Source organism: Lepidothrix coronata, unplaced genomic scaffold, assembly GCF_001604755.1.
Source record: "Lepidothrix coronata isolate B3197 unplaced genomic scaffold, Lepidothrix_coronata-1.0 Scaffold78, whole genome shotgun sequence".
Taxonomy (NCBI): domain Eukaryota; kingdom Metazoa; phylum Chordata; class Aves; order Passeriformes; family Pipridae; genus Lepidothrix; species Lepidothrix coronata.
Genome location: NW_016690258.1, coordinates 2039358 through 2057950, shown reverse-complemented (window position 1 = coordinate 2057950; position 18593 = coordinate 2039358). Strand labels below are relative to the sequence as shown.

General features: G+C 41.8%; 1 protein-coding gene across 6 annotated transcripts in view; it reads right to left on the bottom strand.

Annotated features, from left to right (window-relative positions):
- Positions 1-17104, bottom strand: part of SFMBT1 (Scm-like with four mbt domains 1) — a 106267-nt gene extending 89163 nt beyond the window's left edge. For 4 of the 6 annotated variants that reach the window (XM_017820017.1, XM_017820021.1, XM_017820022.1 and 1 more), the window contains exon 1: positions 386-499. The gene's annotated coding sequence lies outside the window, so the exon portion shown is untranslated. Of the gene's footprint in view, positions 1-385; positions 500-638; positions 683-15341; positions 15436-17051 lie in introns of those variants that run through there. The other 2 variants (XM_017820018.1, XM_017820019.1) reach the window with 2 other exon arrangements.
- Between the last annotated feature and the right edge of the window lie 1489 nt (positions 17105-18593).

Below are 18593 nucleotides of genomic sequence, written 5' to 3'. Positions count from 1 at the left end.
TGGTGAAATAGCTCACAATATAACTGCCAGCAGATCTAAGTGCAATAGTTACTTTCTCAGTGCCAAAAACTTTTGGGGTGCTTCACAGAGGGGTAATGTTCTCATTTGGCCCCAACACTTAGACCTAACAAATGAAGGTATTGCAAACACATGGCTGGTATGGGCAGGAGAGTGGGCAGGGGTCTCACTGGATTGGGAACACCCAACAGCCCCGTGCAACAATGTGGGAAGACACTTTATGAACATGGAAAAGCGCCGAAGACGCCATTAGAGAGGCCCTGTGGTCCCTCGGGGTACAAGGAGGCGCAATATTTAAATGTACTACACAAAGATTTGCACTACACAAAGATCTGCACTACACAACCCCCTCACTGGGCTCAGTTACCCCCTTGGCACTGCTCCTCCAGGGCCCTGCCGAGGAGAAGGCTCTGGAAAGGGACAGGTCCCGCTTCCAGCAGTTGCCCATGGACGCGTCTCCGGCCTGAGGGCCAAGATGGCCCCTCCCGTCCCCTCACCTGCCAACTGTCCTGATGCCCCTCACACACAACGTTTTTCCCCACACTGCTTTTACTGTGTGAACAGGCATCCCTCACCCCCTCTTCCCAACCTCAGACTTAATGCTGGGCATTGATTTTTACCTCTGAAATGTCCCCGCTTGCCCTCCCCGTGTCCCCACAGCCGGCAGGGCCTGGCCGTGCTTCACCCAGCCCCAGGTGCTTTTGTCGTGGTTTCAGTCAAACCAAAATTATCGTGTGCCCTAACCGAAAAGACTTAGTGGAAAACCAAGGTTAGAAAATCCCCAGCTCTGCCTTTCCCCAGCAGTAAATAGTGCACTTCTAGAAAAAGGACACACACCACCTGCCTTATGCAAACCAAGGGCATCGGGCTCAGCGCAAAAACAGTAAAACATGAGGAAAGAGGCATTGGCACTCTCTTAAATAAAGAGTAACCTTTTAAATAAAGTCCGGCAGGGAGATGGAGACTTAGAAGAGCTTTAAAAAAATAAGCCCTGTCTATTAGCTCTTTACAGGGAAGGTAGGAAGCTGTTGTAAGGATTTCAGATGTAATACGGCATGAAAACAGTTTTGCCTGAAAAAAACCCTCATGGGAACAGATTTAAAAAAAGTTATTATTTTGCAGTTCCCACAAATTCACTGTTTCTATCAGTTAAATATTTGCTGCTGCTTATTCCTGCCCCCCCCAAGATGTTCTTTTGTTCCTTCAGTCTAAAGAGAATAGTTTTGTCGGTTATTACTGTCATTAGCAATTTCCCTTCTGAGGGAAAACTTGTGCTATTTTTCCAATCCAAGAACCCACACACCCCTTTTAAGATGAAAAAATTAGAGCTTACAAATAATTCAATAGTGCCTCAAAATTTAGATAAATTACTTAAAAATAAGGTAATGATAGTGTAGAAGCTGACGAGCTAAATTGGCTTCTCTGGTCTTTCACTAGTAGCCCCACAGCGAATTAAGAAAGGAGAGGGTCTTGCAAATCCCCCTGGGATATGTGACTCCCAGGAACTCTGCTTTGGGTAGCCAGAACCTCCTAAAAATGATGTTTTTCAGGACACTGCCAAAGGGAAGGTGGAACAATGTTAAAAATCACAGTCAGTGTGGCCATGCAGTCACTGATCCTTAGCTCAGTTCAGACACTTGTGAATTCTGCAGTGTAGATGAGCCCTTTGGAGAGCTTAATAGGTTAAGAGAATCCATTACTTTTTGCTGATTTATTTTATAATGGCTCATTTACATGCACTAAGAAATGGTATTTTTATACTAGTAGAAAGGCACAGATTGCCTCTTTGCAGTCATATAGGTTTCAATTTTAGACAAGATCTTTAAAAAATTGACAGTGTTATGAACTTCCAAGAAGCTTTTCAAAGTCACTTAGGTTTTTAAAATCTATTACGGTTATTTTTTCCTTCATATTCCAAAGGTTTGTATTTTTGTACTCATGGTACTAACAAATCCTCTTATATATGTTGAGCAATATGAATAATAGGGCACTAATGTTTTAAAGTCTCTAAAACATTTCTCAAATTGACTGTAAAATGTGGCATTTCTACAATACACGATTGTTTGGCAGGATATAAAAGCTTACTGGTTCTCATTTGGGTGATTTGCATAACTTGTTCATGGCATCATTTGTAAATATTATGCCTATCCCAAGCTGCCACTGATAAAAAGAATAAGATCGCTTTTGCCAAAGTACATCACACTATAGATGAGAACAAAACCTTTCCTGTCTAAAAAGAGGGAAGCTATACAAAGGGAGTTAAAATTTTATACTGCATTTATCTCAGAAATCACTTTTGATGTCTGTTAGAGAATACAAAAGTGAAAACCAATTTCCTTTCACTGTGCAAAGTGGTTCTACAAAGATTGGACAAGCCAAGGAGCACTGGCTGTACCCGAGGAGCCATTTGCTGTGAGCATGGTTCATACAGCACCCAGAAAGCCCCTTTGCCTGTGCATTAGAGAAGACAGACTGGGCTGAGCAGGGTTGTTCTGACTCCCCAGGCTCACTGAGGATGAAGAGAGCAATTCTGGTTCATGCAGACAGATGACAATTCAGTTTGCTCACTGACCTGTGTTGACTCTTGGATATACTAACAAAACCAAGCCACTGCAACAAATCTATTTCATCCAAAGAGATTGAATACAGAGGAAAAGTTAATTTATTTAGCAAGGCAGGGCAACTTCTATATGATCATTTAAGAGTGTGATTTAATATTCATTACTATCTCAGAAGGTGGGAATTTTGACTTGTGCTACGGAGTTCCCTGGCCTGTGCTTGCTTAGAAAAGGTCCTTCAAGTGACACTGTATTTCTCATGGATGAAGGCTGTAATGAACATGATTCTGTCTGTCTTTAGAGGCTCTGACACAGTCACCAAATAGATGGATGTCTGGAAAGCATGTGTTTGTTTGCCTTCACAGTCATGTCATTGTAGCTTTTTCACAACTTCCCTTATTAAAGAGCTTGAATGAAGACCTTTGTCTCTGTATTTAGAGTATTTAGCAAGAAGGAAGAAGAGCAACTAGGATGCAGAGTGTAACCACATCTATCTTAGAGTTTCAAACTCACTATATTGGCAGCTGTGCCAACATCCTTGTGCTAATTTTCATGCAAGTAGTTGAACTGGTAGTTGTAAACTTTTAGCTGATAGACCAGGCCCTGAGATATACTGATATCTGTAGATGAGAAGGTAACACTTTAACATGGTACCATTTATACATGATCTGGGACAGAGCTCTGAAGTCACTCACGTGCTGCTGGGCAGGGAGGGTAAGACACTGCTCAGCTCCACTAAACCTGACAGCTGGCTTAACTAAAGTGTTTGTCTCCCCTGCAATGACTAGAACACAGCGAATATCTCAAAAGGATGCTGTGACTCCTGAAATCAGTGAAATTTAATGCCTTTCCCCCTCACCTTGCATTTTTCTACTTTAATTTCATAAACTACAAATGAATGGCTTTTTTTTCAATCAGACCTTAAACTAGGAAAAAAGATTTTAAGCCAGCAGCCAAGGCAAAGGAATCCCCAGAGAAAGCACTTGGTGTTATTTCCCGTAGTGAATCTTTGCCTGCCAGGTTGAATTGGGAAAAGAGGCAGAAAAGAAAGTTAGAATTTGCCTTCATCATGAAAGACAGAAAACAACCCAGTAGGTGACTAATTAAAAGGTGCTACATATTCTATTCCTTTAGTATAGAGATGCCAGTAATAACCTCAGGTATAGGAATATTTTTATAAAGTACAGTGCTGGCACTTGAGTAGATATAGCAAATGAAAAGTATTATAGATTGCGTTCTTCCTATCTCAATTGCAACAAGATTCAAACACAATTTCAAGCCATTAAAAACACAGTGTTTTGCCAAAGCAAGATTGGAAATACTTCTAGGAACATAATACTGGATATACTTATTTGCTACAAGACAAGATTAACTCAGGTAATGAATTTATAATGATGAGTGGAGTACAAAGCTAGTAATTTTTGAAAGTAATCTGACAGTCTGGGCAATAAAGCTTGGGAGTATGGAAAAAATCTACTTTTTAAATAAGTGTTCCAATCAATAATGCTATATTGGAGAGTAGAAGCTGCAATTAACTTTTCAGCCTGGTTCTTGGAGCTCTTGTATGGGTGATTTTTAGGCCAAGCAAAGCTTTTCTTTAAAAGCTGTGAATAGATGAGGTTTAGGTTGTGAAAGTATGGAACAAGGAAAGACAAGGATTTTTATTTTAGCATTTGTTCTGGATTCAAGTTCCTGGTCTGCTGATTTTAAAGAGGAAATTGAACCCAAGACTTTTACCTTAAATAACAGTAGCTGGTTACTCAGGAGGTTGATCCAGCAGCTCTCGAGGTTTAATCAAAATTGGATCCAAGACATTATTTATAAAAATCTTACCACAAACACTTTGCTTTGATGAGTACATATTCTTAATGAAAGAGCAGAATATAAAAATGCTTCTGAACAACTTTTCTCTGGGTTATAGAAATAAATTTACTTCATGATCCCCACTTAAATAGTGCTATACATGCATATCAACGCTGTGTCCAGAAGGCTCACCAAACAGAATTAAAACCAGCCGAGGGAATAAACCAGCCAAAGAGTCACTCTGGTAAGTGATCTTGAGTAAAACCAAGCAGCAGAAAAGCAGAGAATCAACAGTGCTACAGCATGGCCTGTACTGCGCATTTCTGAACTGGCTCAGCAAGAACACAAGAACACTGTGCCAGTGCACAGCAGCAGCCAGACAGAACAGCAGCGATCCCGAACGTGGTTATTTCCCAAAGGACATTTTCTGTGTGCTGGAGCTCAGTAGGCAGCTTCTGCTCCAGGGTTTGAGCATCAGTGTTGGCATCAGTCCTTCATCAAACTTGGGAATAGGATCCAGCTACAGAAAAGAATACCAGCCTGAACCTTCTCCAGCTCAGGTGGCTGCACCTTTCAAGACAGCACTGAAACTTGTCACAGAGCTTCTGGAAAGAAAGTCCTCAAAGAATTAGTCACTAACAGCAAAGCTCCTGAGTGCAGGTGCAAAGCCTGAGCTTACTGTGCTTTGACCACAACAAAATGCCATGATTATTCACAGAGCTTGGCTGGAAATACAGCAAAATAAAAGACAGTAAAGCCAATTGAAGCTGTTGGTGACCTGGAGTGGCTGACAGCACATAGCATCTACCTAGAAAACAATTCAATGCCACAGAAATGAAGGAGCAACTATTCAATAAAATCAGAAAAAAAATCTGGAGCTCATAGTGGTCAGAAGGTATTGCGGTGGCATACAGACACATCCTCAAAAAACCCCAAAGCATTACTCTCCATTCAGTTCCTTCCCAGCGAAACGTGGCCTAAACAGGCAGCTCAGAACAGATGCATCCCGGTTTGCTTGGGGCCACCACCCTTCCTAAGTGACCACGGCGTGATAGACAGGGCTGGCCAGGTGGAATAAGTGATGAGATGATTGTGGCTCCAGCACAGAGTCAGAGTTCTGTTTCTGGAGAAAATTTAAAGCTTCTTGAGCCATTCCCAAGGATCAGGTGTGGACTTTTTGTTTGACTAAATCTCTCTGCAGCAAGGCTTAAGTAGAAAGGCAGCAGCTGGAAATCAATAGATGGGACCAGCAGCAGGAGGAAGATAAACATAAATTGCACCTGCTGAAAGACAGTGATGTGCATGTGTTAATCCCCTTCCAGTATATAAATCCAGGAGCTATTGCAATTATCATGCTGAGCAAGGAAAACCAAAAATATGATGGCAGAAGAGGCCCAAGAATCTACTAGATGCTCCAATGAGGATTTTTTAAAGGAGGCCCTCACTTTAATCTCATTCTTTCTGAACACATAATGGGATCTGATTATTTAAACTCCATTGGCCAGAATGGAGCCCTAAATCAAGGGAAGAGAAGGAGGCACAGCATCACAGCTGATGCTCTCTCATCTCAAATCATCTGCAAACACTGCATTTCTGTAATGCTCCTTGGTGCTCACTAACCTTTGGGTTGACTGAAGGACCACAGCAATTTGTGAAAGCAGGGATGAAAGCAGAGGGATTAATCCTTTGAGCATGACTAGAATCCCCTACAGGTCCATGGTGACAGAGCAGCTCAAAGCTCTGGGCATAATGCTCTGTTCAAGAACAACACAACCTGAATTTTTTTTTTTTTTAAATTCCATCTTATCATCAAAATAGCTTGAAACGACAAAAGAAACTATAAACACGTGAAAACCAGGCTGGAAGGTCTGATTTCAGTAGAGCAATAGTTGCTACCCTGACAGTTACAAGGCTACAGGTTGTACTTTTATTATATTTGATTTTTCTGCTCTTAAAGGACTGACCACAGAATAAACCTTGACACAGCCAAAATTGGATGGTACTAATGAAGCACCCAAGAGGACAACACGCTGTTCCTCTGTGTGAGCAGCAAATGATTGGTAATTAAATAGCTGTCAGTGGGGGGTGCCTGATGTATTTTTATTCACTTTTTGTGTCTATTGCATACATGCTCCAGAGTGACCAGCTAAGGTAGGTTGCATGGCATTTGGAGCTGAATTTCCTGAGGTGAAAACCTAATAACCTGACAGAGCACAATATTATAAGTGCTTCAAACCTGCTCTCTTTCTCGTGGTGGGTGCACAATTAATTTTTGATCTGGAAGGGCTGACTGACATTTACAGGCATGGCAGACACCTGCTTTAGAGCAGGGATTTCTTTCTGTTCCTATAAAGTACAATACACAATTCAGCTAATATCAGATAAATAAGGTCTATAGAAAAGGTTGCAGCTGCTTAGTGGTCTCAAGGTTTTTTTTCTGTGATAGCAGAAAATGAACGCACCTGGTACAAAAAGGGTTTGGTTTGGGGATTTTCCCAAGCGGGAGTGTTGTGTAGTACAAATGAGTTTTACAGATAAATGCCATAATATTTGACACTGAAATCCAGAGATTAGCTGAGGCCAACCTGAAGGATGCACAATTAAGGAGAGAACATTAAAAAAAAAAATCTTGTATTTTAGTTCTTTTACTGCTTAGCAGAAGGCATAAAATAGTCCAAGAGAACAAAATGAGCACACACTGTTTTAAAGAGTTTAAGCTGTTAAGCAATCTGATTTCAAGGGAAGATTGCAGAAGGAAAGGAAAATATCAAATATTAACACAGTAGGAAGTAAGAAGAGATTTTGATGATTTGCCAGATATCCTCAACATGAATCACAGAATGGCCTGGGTTGGAAGGGACCTTAAAGATCACCTAGTTCTGACACCCCTGCCATGGGCAGAGACAACTTCCACTAGAGCAGGTTGCTGAAACAACAAATTTTATTGCACTCAAAATGACATTTGAGGAATAAGGACTTGGAATCCCTTCAACACTGTGGTGAGTCTTGTGGGCTTTATCAGAAATGCTGAAGGGAATATTCAGCTCATGGTCATTGAGACAAATGCTCTACTGACACCCTCCTTTTTCAATAAAAAGAAAAAACCACAGAGCACCTTAAATTCAGGTCCTGTCAGTACTTCTCAAAGGAATGTCAAACTGGGTTTGTCATTTCTCCTGAAAGAGGACACAGTGTCCTTTGGTGTGATTGTTCTAATGGATTGAAGGGGTGGCTTTCTCCATGTCCTGCTGCTGTGGCATCACTGGAGGGTGGCTGCTGCCTGCTCTGTGAAGGATTGCTCTGGAGGAGTGGACAGCTCTTCAGGAAGTACTTTATACACAATACATCACACTGTGCAACTTAATAATCTAATATTCAGGTACCGAGCTGCCACATTTTCAACAAATCCTTGGAGAAATGTAGAAATCCTATCAAAACTGCTGCCTTATCACTCCTTGGAAATTTTCTGATGTGCAGGAGAGCAGAGGGCATGTCTTATACTGAAAATAAGATCAGACATTTCCTTTGTCTGACAGCCAACTGTGGTTAATGGGATTCTAATTTAATCAGAGTACAGACTGGGGCAGATGTAACACTGATAAATTATAACAGGGATCAACATGCAAGAGTAGTGTGGGTAGGGGTTGCCATGAAGAGTGACAACTTCAGGAGAAACTACAGGAGTCCAGAAAGGATTTTGCACACAGCAGCAGGTCTGTCCCACAGCATAGTAAGTTGAAGCACGCCTGGATTTTAAAACTACTCTGAATTTTCTTATGTATTGTACTCTGTCCAGCCCTACCTGTTTTTCAAAGGTGGCTGATTTGTTTCAAACAGCACCACAAATGCACTAACTTTTTTTAAAGCAGGCTAAGCTGCAAACACAGAGAAGAGAAAAAAATGTAGTGAGGAGATTAGAGCTCATCAAAAGCCTTATTTTTTGCTTCCCAGTTACTGTTTGCTCACTGAACATGAATTACTCCTGCTTTCAAGGCTTGCTGTGTGGACATCTTCATGTGCTTCTGAAAGCAGCCCAGGATGTTGCATAAGAGTTGCTCTGCACCTTCCACCATGTAACCCCTCTCCTAGAACTAATGCTTCAGGCAGACAACCAGGACAAGCTGGAAGAAGATCCTTGACATCACTGGGCCTCCTTGTCACAGGAGGTTGTAAATGCAAGTGTACAGGGATTCAAAACTTACTGGACAGAAGAATGGAAGGAAGACTCTTCAAAACAGGAACAGTCCCTGGTTTAGGAATTATGACTGAAGACTGGGAGAGTATTTTGAGTAGCATCATTTTGAGGGTATGCTTGCCCTGTCTTTATGCTGTTCACCTGACATTTGTACAGGCCAGAGACAGATTATTGTAGTAAATGGGTCTTTTTCTGACTCAATGCTTTATTATTTTCTGCAGTGTGGGTAAATGTCCCTGTCCAAAGAACTCGGTGCTTTACAGCAAACATCTGGATGTGTTTCCCTTGCAGGGCTTATTAGCTGACTCAGCTGCACAAATTAACCCCACCAAACAGCAAAGGCATGCTGAGTGCTGTGTGGGTACCTGAGAGCTTCAGTGCTGCTGGGATGTTCAGGGAGGGCTGGTTGTTAGACTTTAGAGCAAGGCATCTTTAATATATGTAAATAGGCTTTTTACAATGAGCAATGTTGCCAAATTTTCCAGATTGCTAGCACTGTCCTCCATTAAACTTGGAGGTCAAATTCACAAAATACATTATTAGGAGGGGGAGCAGTACTGGCTGGTGAGTAAATCTGGTGATGTTCTTTAGCTTGGGAAACAAAGAATGGGTATCCTTGCTTCTTAGCAAGGTCAATGCTATACTTTGCCAAACTACTAGAAATAGTCCATGGTATTGTTGTATTTCCACAGATTTAGTCAGAATACACAAAATTAAGTAAAAGCCTAAAGAACACTATCACAAGGGACAAAAGAAAATATTTCTGACAATAAAACTGAAATTATATTACTTACAGGACAATGCAAGTGAGCCAAGTCAGAATTTCTCTCAGAAGAAGAATTTAAATATTAAATACTGCAAAGACACTTGTACTTAGACCTGCCACGAAAAGAAGAAAACATTCAAACTCCCACATCCCTAATGTGATTTATTCTAATCTGGCCACACAATCTTCAACCATCTTAAACATGTGCTGTGTGACTTCACAGGGCAGAGTTAAATTTCATAGATGCTAGAATTATGTATTTTAGGAACCATCCTATATGGTGACTTCCCTTCAATTCTAAGTTGGTAAAAAAATTAAAATGTAGAAGAAACTTTTCTGTGACAGTGTAGATATTTGAATGGATGAAGCAGTTTCAGTTAGTAGTGTGTGAAGAAGGCAGTTCTAGAAAATTAATGCTGTGAGCATTAGCCAAAACAGATTTTGGATCTTCTTTCAACACTCCATTCATCTTTCTTAATCTATTTCATATTTTATTCATGATTTGAGTTCAACTACAATGCTTAACTAAATTGGTACGTTGCTAACAGACCTTTTAAAAATCCTCATGAAATCTTTTTCACAAGGTGGTATGATTAAAAATGTTATTGAAAAATAGCTATTTTATAAATCTTGGGAAATCTATTTAATAACTGCAATAGCAGACTCAAATGTAATAACACACTCTGATTATCACCAGATAAACACACTTTTTGGTTGGCTGAAAGTGCCAGGTAGTGCACACACTGCAAGGAACTTGGTCTGAGTGCTCTTTGTGACCACATTATATCAGAGGCTGTGATGGAACAAGTCTGTAATTACCACTCTGTGCAATCTTACATGATTAGTGACAACCAGACAGTTTTCTAAGAGCAGTAGAACTGTCCCCTTCAGGATATCTTTCACTTCAAATAAATGGTGGTCAGCATTGCCTAAAATTCAAGCTGGGCTATATCATGGTAGAGGGTGGCATTTCTGGCTTGAGGAGGGGGCAGAGCTGGAGGACTACCAATGTAGCCCACAGTGCAGAAGTGCCCACTAGAAACCCCCTGTGACAGGCAGGTAACTCATTCCTGCTGCAGAACAGGAGCCCAGAGTGCTGCTCTCCCCAGAGAGTTGGTGAAAGACAAGACCTTCAAGAAATCTCATGTTGATAAAAATCACTCATGGAAAGGAACCTCAGACTGAGCATGAATCAAAACTTCTGCCTCACAAGTCCAAAGTCTGGTCTAGCCTTCAAAAATGGCCCTAATCTTAACCCCATTGAACGGGGCATGTCAGGAGATGGGATGGTCCCAAGGAAGGGGTTTAACAGAGTCCTAAAACAGACATCTGTGTCAGCACACAGAGTGATGGGCTTTGCCTCCATAACTACCTGTGAAGAAAGAAATATTTGTATTCTGACAGACAGTGCCAGCTCAGTGCTCTGGATCAATCCAGATATTGGGATATCCTAGGAAAGGAACAGGGACATCCATAACACACCTGCATCTTGACAACCATGAGCTGTTCTGGTCACCATCCCTCACAGAAACGATTTACCAGGAGTGGAGAGGACATGAAGATGGGCAATAATCACAGTTATGGAATGGCTTCTGGTTGCTAAATGACTAAAGGAACTAGGACTGCTAATGCTGGGAAAGATCTGACTGCGGGGGATTTTGTCACTCAGTGCACAGTTCAGCTGTGAAGCTGTTGCTGAGCTGTTCCAGAGGCTAAATCGGATATGAGTTCAAACACAACTAGGCAAATTAATAGAAAAAAATTCACTAAGCAAATAAAGACACAGATACCATCTCTGAGTCAGGGAAGCAGAGCTGCAGCTACTTGGGCACAGGGAGAGTGTTTCCAGTGCTTCTTCCCCCGACGGACCCTGCTGTCAGTCTCCAGTTCTGACAGGTATTGGCCAGGAGGGGCTTTGTTTTACCTATTCCATCTGGTTTTATGTTCTACCTCCAGCCTTCCTGCATAAAGTTCCACGATCACATGCTAAAATATGCCTTTACTCAGTTGCTTTACACCTGGGGAGTGGCAGAATAGCCAACCACTAGGGAGAAAAACCTCCCGCGGGCCCTTCGGCTGCACGTCAAAATGCAGATCATCTTCCCTGCTCAAAAACCTGACAACCCAGAAGGGGACAGGCTGGTGTGTGCACCAAATTTCCCCAGAACAACCTGGCAGTGCCAAAGACCTGCTGTACCTGATGGAGACCAGCATTACAGCCCCTGATAGAGAGAAGCACGACTGAGCCCAGGAGAGGAGAAAGAGGTTCAGGAAGCTGCAGCATATGGGCTGGTGTTCTGAATCTCTCCTACCAATTTGTGTAGCAAACCTGCAGTTTCTGTGGTAGCCATGGAAACTGAGGTACTGGAGCACAATGAAACACATGTATGAATGCCGTTGCCACCACTGAGCGCACATCACTCAGCATTTCTCAACAGCAAGGGCAAAAAGGATATCGGTGGAATCACGGTTTGGTTGTGGCCACCGAGTCCAGCTCAGGCTGAACAGACATCAGACCACAGCATCTCTTCTGCTGTGACCAGGGGGTAGGATACTTGCTGGAAAGCAAGGCCAGTGTCAAGGAAGACAACTTTGTCTACTCTAGAAGAAAAAAACAAGGAATGGATGGGAAGAAATGTTCCCTGGTGAGCTGTACAAAAAAGATAGAAATCTGCCTCATTTTGTCTCCCTTCACACTGCTAATAATCTTGATACCCAGATAAGTTTGCTTTTTGATGGTTTCTCAGTCAGTGAACTACAGAAGTCAATGGAGTCATCTCACTTGGAGTGACAGGCAAAAAATACGCCCCTGCCAGTAAATTTGCTTGTGAAATAAATGCCTAGAAGCTGGTGAAGGACTCCCATTCAATGTACAGCATAAAGCTGTAAAGAACTGCCATCCTGTAGGAGGCTCATCCTGTAAAATACTAAAAAAAAAAGCAAACATTATTTCCTTCAGATGAGTTCTCTGTAGATCACTAGCTTTTGTTTAACCACTGCTACTGAGGCTTGTGCTGTGCTCCTGCCCAGACTCAACAGATGTGTTGGTTTGAGTGGGCTGTGCTGCTTAAGGCTTTAAAGTCAGATCAGGTCAGCCTGGCCAAAGGCTGCCCTCCCTCAGGATTTGAGGCAGACCTGAAAATGGACATGTTAGCTTCTCAGGATGGCTGACACCAAGGAACCTGAGCTGTACAGTCTGGATGAGAATTTCAGTAGGAAACAAACACTGACAACCCTTCAAACAAGTTGGAATAAAGCAAAAAAGCCCCCAGACCATATTGTTTAAATACTGAAAGGGACTGTGTACAGTTAAGTGGCAAAGGGGCTTTAAAATAGGGCAAAGCACAAACAATTCCTTATAATTTGCAGCAGTTGCTTGGCTTGCACCTGTAGGCAATGTGACATAAAAAGGCGTCTAACAGAGAGGTGATACAGACTAAAATGCTGAGCCCAGGCTGTTTGAGCAGGGCTGAACAGACACCCACAGTGAGCCAGCTCGAGGGTCAGCCCAGAGCAGGCAGCTGTGCTCAGCACTCCCACCCCACAACCCTGTGGCACTGTCACTGAAACACAACAAATAAGATTCCTAATATTAAGAGCTTCTTAACATTCATCAGGTGGAAGTAAGAGCTGAACACTGATAGGAATGCCAAGTCCTTGGCAGGGGGACCCATGCATCATAACTCCTAATTAGGGACTCTGAAGTTCACCTCTTTAATGGGCACAAGCATTGTTACCTACTTAAATCCTAAAGATCAAAACATAGCACCAAGGTAGACCTGCAGAAAGAAACTGCTACGTGCTCAGTTTTCATTTTTATCTTTGAAAAGGAAAGATCTCTGCCACCACTGCCTGCCTGTAAAATCCAAATCCCGGAGTCTGGATGTGACATTTTTTCAGGCAGTGTCACTGCACTCTGTATCTGTTCTCTAGCCAGTATGGGTTTTATATTAACTATACCTATCCCTGGGAGTGAGGTGAAGACTGATCAGAATTGGTTCCATTTTGTGCTTTTTTTTGTGCTTTGGGCTCATGAGCTGGTTCACAGATGCCTCATTAGTTGTCTGAGATCTGCAACTTAAGAGTACAGACATTGTGCAATGCAGGATGCCAGGTCTGCAAACATGAGAGCTCTGTGATGGGATGGACTCTGCAACTCAGCTGCCTTAGCAAACCCAGCCAGAGGTGGCCTGGTGTGTTGGCTGCTGAAAGGGCCCTGACTGAGGATTAATTTCACAGGCTTACAGAAGAGGTAAATCTGGACACCAAGAAGAAGGATAGATTGATTAAAAGCCTGAAATAGCAAAGTATTTCATATGGGATCTCTAAGTCACAACAGACTCCTCCAAATGACTTTATTTCCCCCAACACTAATATTCCTAAACAATATGCAATTTCAGAATTAAGCCAGAATTTAAGTTTATAAACTTGAGAACTGAAATGTCACTTATCTTCTGTATTCTGTTCGCTTTATTTTTACCTTTCTTCCTCTCAACACTCATTTCACTGAGCTCTTATGTCCCTGAGCACAATACTCACAATATTTGGGGAGTTGAAGATTGTTCCATTTCCCCAGAAGCACTTTCCCCACCAGACTCTGATTCCTGCCTGGCATTTTCAGAGACACATAATATTAAACAACCGCAGAGAGGAGCAAAGCTTTGCCACAGGTTACAAAAAAATGACACAGAAACTGGATGAGCCAAACTCTCAGCTCTGCCAAAGGGACGAGGCTCTACAGGAAAAACTGCAGTAAATATTCACTGGCAGTAGAGGAAGAAAAATGGGCATTTAGTTCACCGGTCTAAGCAGAGAAACAGAGGCACGAATCCCAGGTTAATTCTGCTCTGAACCTGAAAGTCACAAGAAAAGGGATCATGGATCCCTTGCTAATCTTCTCCTTTACAGCTACAGTGTTGTGTGGTTGTAGCAGGAGGGATGTGCATATTGACAGCCAGGTTAGGCATTCTGAGAACTGCTCGAAGAGCAATGGTGGGAGGGAATTACATGAAAACAAGCTCCTAATTGCTGTTCCGTTTCTGTTGAGGATCATGCAGTGTTCATGAGCAAATTAAAGTTCAGAGTTTAGCAAATTCAAAGCCCCATTGCAACTGTCCCATAATTTCTAAAGTGAAATAAATAATTTCCAGTTAATAACTCGGTTGCTTTCTGCCTATGAAGTGCATAAAGATCACTGTCCTCAAATTATTCCTGGTCAATTAAACTTCACAAGTTTGACTTTACAAGCTGTGAATATTTGAAATTTGAGCTGCTGCTCAGGGGTGATATTGATTCTCTTTTCTCCCTGGTTGAGTGCACAAGCTTGTCTATGAACACATATTTAACAACTGAAAATTCAGCTTTTATAAATACACAGGTGTAACTGAAATTTGTTTCCTTCATAAAATTTGGCTACTAAAATTCAATTACTGAAGTTAGAGCTTGATCTGATTTTAGTTTTGTCTTACAGAGGCACCTAGAGTCAAGTCCAGCCAAGGTTAAGGGACTCTAGGTACTACTGAAGCAGTCTGTGTCTTGCAAATACATGTCCTAGAGCCACATAAACATTTCAATAATGGCAATACACCTATACACAAAGAAATTGAAGAAATTTGGGGTAGTTGCATTTCGTCGTATATTTTATGGCTACTGAATATCACAGAACAATTTTGCATAGCTTGGGAGACTAATAAATTACAGCATATGACACAAAACTCTCTGCACAAAAGTCTGTTACACAGTGTTCAAAAGTAATTCAAGCCTTTGCTTAAGCAGTCTCAGCCCTCAGAAATGAGAACAATATTTTGTTATTTTAGGTAACCAGTTAGACACTTTTAATAGAAGATATGAGCTCAAATGAACTGCAGTTGACCAAAGTGTGATATTCAGTGAACTGTGACCACTGTGATATTTAGCGAGTCCTGTTGTAGTGAGGCTGCAAAAGTGAGAAGCAGCTTAACTAATGAAAATAGGGAAAGAGCCCATGTGATATGAGCAGTACCTGGGTGCAGCATCAGGAGATCTCCTGGGCTTGTGGCCACCGGGTGGGAACTGCAGCATCTTGGGAAAGCATGGAGATTCCAAACCCCTTTAGCCTGCCAAAAAACAATCTCTGGGCAGCATCATTTAGTCAGATGTGTATCACAGCTTCCCTGTCACATGTTTTTGACCTCATTTAGGTACTGCACGTTCCCAAGACAGTCCCTGCAGGAGAGGACTCCTGATCCAGTTCTGTTGTCCTGCTCTCCTTCTTCCCAGTGCACAGCTGATGTTGGCCTGTCCTCACACAGCCTCACGATCTCTCACACCTGTTTTGATTAAATTCACCCAATAGCCAAAACTCTTCTGCCCTTTGAAAGTGATTGCCTCCCAATAACCTAAACATTTGGCAACCTTTAAAAGTTTAGATATGTCCTGTTTGATTTGCTGCATGAAGGGAAGGGAAACAGGACTGAAATAATATGGGAGACTGGAAAAGAATACATGGATCAAATTTGAGAACTGCAAAGCCCTGCTATTAACACCACATCAGAGCAGCTCTGGTGGCTGTGCCCTTTGAGGTTTTTCTCTTTTGTCATGATACTGAAGGTGATCAACTTTTAAATATTTTCCCTGTTTGGTCTGGGAATTGTCAGGTTAACCTCCCGACTGCTTCATCCTTACTAGCTTATCTTTTAGTTTCCAACTTGAATGAGAAGCTTTTGCACATACCAATGCAAGGAATAAAGATAGGAAAAGTAGTTATACTTGAATTTTTAAAAATATCACAGTACACTGCCTGCAGTGGTGCCACTGTTCAGACATAGCTGGGTTTGCAAAGCTGTGTGGCAAGATGCCAGCAGAATACTCCAGCTTCCCAGCTGAGTAGGAAAATGCTTTACTCAGAGATTCCCTGTTAACTTCACAGCTTGAAGGACTCTTTTCCCTCTCTAATTCAAGTACAGCTGCATCCTTCCAACCTGCACTGTAGCAGGTTGTGGTATTTGTAGTTGTCAGTAATAAAGTATTCCTGAGCTTTTTTTCCTAATTCACAAGCAGGTTTTTTTTGCTAATGCGAGGAAAAAATAAGCTGATAATATATATTCTCTGGACTCCAGCAACAGAGCTTTGGCAAAAATCTGTGCAACAATAAGGTTGACAAGAACAGTGGCTTTGCTGTATTAATAAACTGTTCTGACGTGTGGTAGAGATTAAGTTAAGAGAAAGCATGACATGGCATGAGCTAAGTAAAACTCACATATCTCAGAAATTGAAGCCATATTACATTTTTATACAAAAAGTAATTAAGTTCTGGTACCTTCATTTTCAAATCCTGAGTTTGAAGCCCCAATGGGCCCAATTTTGCAGTGCCAAAGAACTGCCCATAGAAAAATCACTTTATTATGTCATATGTTGGGAACTCAAGTCAACAGATATTTTGGAGAAGCTAATCAATAAAGCTATACCAGCCATTAGACCAAGAAGACATTATTTTAGCTGAGAGATCAAGTTATATCTTTCTTCCCATGAAGAGTTAGAAATTTTATCTAAGTGGAACACGAAGAGAGAGATTCCTGTTAACTGGAGGAAAGGGGTTTAGATTTTGTTACAATGGGATAAGTCCAAAAGGAACTTGTACCAAATTCACTAAATAAACTTTAGCCAGAGATTAATAACGAAACAGGAGATGTGGCAGATGGTGGTGCTCATGGAATAACATGGTCCTACTTACCTTTTCTCCCACTGAAAGGAAGCATTCAATGATTTAAAAAAAGAAGGCTCCTGGCAATGGATTTGGAAACTTCTTAGAATAATCTGTTTAATAGAGGAGATACAGAAAAATTATTTCCAAACTGGGATTTGACATTTACACTAGCAAGCATAATATCTCTAGTAATACTATGGAGTTTGACGATACAAGAGCTGTTAATATTTCCATTTCGGTACACAAACTTGTCATCAACTGGGGGTAAAGAAATCACATCACACTTAATTAAACAAATCAGGGAAAGGGTACAAGTGGAAAGAGAAAGGGGGAGGGGACAGGGAATGAATCATTCTTCTCTTCCCTGAGTCTATCCATCACTGGTTACAGTTAGCAACAAAAAATCAAATTAGTTGCACCAGTGGTCTGTTCAGACCTGACAATTTCTGTATTTCTAGTTTAAATTAGAGTAGAATCAATGGAAGTTTTACAAAGATAAGTTAAAGGCAAAGCTTACAAGGCACAGTGTTCAATCTGCCTGGCAAGACAAGGTTTAGCCTTACAGGAGTCATTAAGGTTAATGCAATCTATACTGATGTGACAGGGAGATGCTCTATTTTCATTACCCCAGAAAGCAGCTCTGATTCACTGTGGTTAGGGCTAATTGACAGTTTCCAAATCACACAGTAGTAATTGTTTACAGTTGTAGAAAGGGAGTATATTGTTTTCACTGCTGGTTTACTTGATACATTTATCCACTTAATCCCTCTCACTTAATTTTCTGTGATAGGTGGAAATAAGAAATAATTTAATTCTAGTATCTTTTGACATTTAGTTTTCAGCTAAGAAACTGGTTTGTTTCTCAAGCAGGAATTCAGGTCAGGGGAAGAGCTTGAACACAACTGCCTCTTCCTTCTGAGAATGACCACCCAGCCTGGCTCACCCAGCTCCCTGATTCAGGTTGGACAAATCAAAAGCATGTTCAGAAAATTAAAAGATGCATTCAGAGTGCCACAACCTTTCTTATTGACAAAAGCAAAGGGCATGTTCAGCCTGCTGCACATCTGACTCATCTCTACCACCTCCTCAGCCTGTTCTTCAGACACTTGCTTACAGCAGCCCCTATATTGTGTGCTTTCATCACCCACTGCTCAGCTTGGAAGAAGCCTGGTGCTCTGCTGCCATTGCTGAGCTTTAGAAGACCCTGTATGTACAGAAGAGACACTTCAAAGCAGCTCTTTGTGCGAGGACAGACTCAAACAGGGCTTGGAGGAGGCAGGGGGTGAGCTGGTGAAAGCCCCACAGCACAAGCAGCCCCAAGATCCTGCATGGCTGAACTATGGTACGAGAAGCCCCAGGACCAAGCCCAGCTTCCAGGCAGGGTTTGGACCCGGGGTGATCAGCAGCCTCAGGGGCTTTGTGCAGGCACTCCTGGCATTTGCAGTGCAGTAGCTCCAGGAGGGAACTGAGGCAATACAGCTGAGTAGGTCTCTAACTTCAAAACCCAGCAGTTTAGAAACGATTCTCCTCAGAACACCCCTTTTGCCAAGCTCACCCAGGACATTCTGC